Source organism: Salvia splendens, chromosome 3 (assembly GCF_004379255.2).
Source record: "Salvia splendens isolate huo1 chromosome 3, SspV2, whole genome shotgun sequence".
Taxonomy (NCBI): Eukaryota; Viridiplantae; Streptophyta; class Magnoliopsida; order Lamiales; family Lamiaceae; genus Salvia; species Salvia splendens.
Genome location: NC_056034.1, coordinates 4,104,465 through 4,107,513, shown reverse-complemented (window position 1 = coordinate 4,107,513; position 3,049 = coordinate 4,104,465).

Here is a 3,049-nt window from a genome sequence, read left to right as displayed (position 1 = left end):
GCAAGACAACTTGGTATTCCACCTCTAGGTGGCTTCATTGCACCTCCACCGCATTCGGGGGATGATTCGCATGCGGAGTAGTGTTTTTTATTTTTCTATAAAATTGTATTTTAAATTATGTAATTTTTATTTTTTTAGGATTTTAATTATGTGTTTTTTTTATTTTTTCGAATTCTAAGTTGTATTTTTATTTTATGTTGTAATTTTATTTTATTTTTAATGAAGTGTGTTTTTATTAATTGAATTTGTTGGAAATTAAAATAAAAAATGAAATTGAATGAATAGTAATTTAAGGGACGGATAAGAGATGGACGGTTGTAGGTTCCGTCCCTTAGTTAAAAGATGGAGTAAAAAAGTACAGTGTGACCCATAAATAGTAATTTAAGGGACGGATAAGTGACAGCGTCGTGGATGGTCTAATTGGTAGAAGCGAAATAAAATACTTAGGCCCCCCTTCTTGATAGCGACCCCCAACATTCATTTTCTCACCTGTTTCCTCTTATTGCCTCTATAAATTCTTTTCATTGCAACTCAATTATAGAATAGTCTTGTCACACTATGTACTAGCATATATCACCTTTTTTTACTCTATTTGTTCATTGGCTAGGTTCAGTTCATTTTTTTGATTAATTCTACTCTACTAGGCTTGTCAATTCATATCAACGCATTCGGCTGTTGAATTTTATTTTCTTTAAATGTTTTCTTAGTATAATGTTTTATGCTTCATTTGATCAATGAATATAATGGGTTCACTTAATTTATGATAGTCAATCATATTTCAATGGTAGGACTGCGTTGATCATAGTAAGGGCACCCACAGCGGTTGCCCATCTCCGGAGCATATCTCCATTTTTTCCTGCCACGTCAGCAGGTCCATTTCAAAGCCTATCTCCCTGCAATGAGAGCTCATCCCAGAGCCTATCTCAGAGCCCATCTCATTTCCACATCATCACTATTTTCATATTTTATTTTTAATTGTTAGTCTGATATAAAATGATAGTATAAAATAGCAAGAAAAATAAATTAAAGACAACTCAATAAAAAATAAATTTCATTAAAAAAATATCCTACATTTATGAAAAATACAAAAAAAAACTAAAAATATTGATAAAAACATTAAAGATATTGTGACTAGAGAAAAGTAAAATGTAGAATGAGATAAAATAAAATGGGATTAAATGTGAATAATTGGTGGGGAATGGAGTATATATAGAGGATAAAATATGAATAAAAAAAAAGAATCGGCTGAGGCGTGGAGGCCGAAATGAGTAGCCATCGGTTCCCTCTCCACAATGGGAGGCGATGGGAGGTGATTGGGGGGCCGATCGATCGGCTCTTGTGATCGGCCCCCATTGGGTGCTCTAAAGTGCGATCAATTGTAAAAAAATATATGAACTGTCGAAACTCTTGTTTTTAAATAAAAAAGTTAGTCAAACATATACATGTATAAATGGAAGTTTCTGAAAAAATACTTTATCACTTATATTTAATATGATAATTAAGGTTTGGAATCTTTGGGCCAAAATCGAAAAGAAAACGATGAGGACTTATGAAACATTGGGGGAAAAGTTGGCAGTTTTTAACTCATTTACTTATTTTTAGACTTTTAGTAGAGTTTTTATTAATAGAAAAAAGCGAATAACAAAACGTAAATAACGTACGATTTGTAGGCCCAAAACAATTAATCTTGGGGTCTCTGTATTTATTAGGGTGTTTGTTAATTTCCTAACAATAATTATCTTCTGTTTTCATTTTATTCTTATACAAGATTTGTTTTTCTCGTAGTTTCATGTTAGGGTTGCTTGTCTGCTACTTGTGATAAGAGTTCGAATAGATATACATCACGCATTAATTTCTTGCTTGCTCCAAAAAAATGGAGTCGTTGATGAAGCAAGAGTTATGTATGTGCAATTAACACATTATTGGACTAAACTACCATTATTTTGCCCTTCAAAAATATACTATCAAACATACAACTTGCGGCGAGTAACAGATGTAAATGAAAAACCAACAAACATTAACAAAATACAAAAACAATTAAGCATACCTACCACCACACACAAAAAAGCACGAAGAAAAAGAAGTAGCCAACCATATATGGTCACCAAAGATCGAAAGAAAACACAACACCCACATTACGGGACAAAAGAAGCAAGAAGAGCGTCATATTTGCATTGTTCGACTAGTGTAGTATTGGTTCTTTGGTTACTTCATGACTATCTTCTAACTTTGAGCAATTCGTCACATAATTCTAACAGTAGAAAGGAAAATTTTGGGCACCACTCCTTAGGCCATCTGCAACGCTGTCTCTTATCCGTCCCTTAACCGTCTCTTAAATTACTATTCTTGAGCCCCACTGTACTTTTTCACTCCATCTCTTAACTAAGGGACAGAACCTGCAACCCTCCATCTCTTATCCGTCCCTTAACCGTCTCTTAAATTACTATTCATTCAATTTCATTTTTATTTTTATTTCCAACAAATTCAATTAATAAAAACACACTTCATTAAATAAAATTGCTGAAAACGTGAGAAATTTGAAGAGCTTTAAGCTTTTCATTTTCTAAGTCTTTTGGCTTTTCACTTCTAGGGTAACCTCCAAAATGTTTACGAGGTTCCTTAATGCCAAGACCTCTCATATGGTCACCCCATATCCTATAAATAGGTGTGGATTTGAGAGATGGAAAACACACCAACAAATCATTCTCCCTTCTCTCTAGCCCTCAAGCATTCTAGTTCGCATTATTAGGAGCATTGCATTGCTCGGTTCTCGCCTCCAATTCAAGTTCGCCGGAGCCTACGAGTTTGAGGTGCTTCAACTCGGTAGGAGGAAAGTCGTTTCATCTTTGGAGACGTTGCGCCAATCTGTGAGCACTAGCCGGGGCGTATCTCGTCTTGCGGAGAGAGGGATACCTCGACTCGACTTAAAGAAGACTATATAGTTTGCATCTTGTTCCTTTTATTGTATTTACTTCGTTTTATTTACCTTCTAGTTTTTTGTTCTTTTGTAATAGCAAGAGTTTGCCCGTATAAAGGCTGCAATATTTCC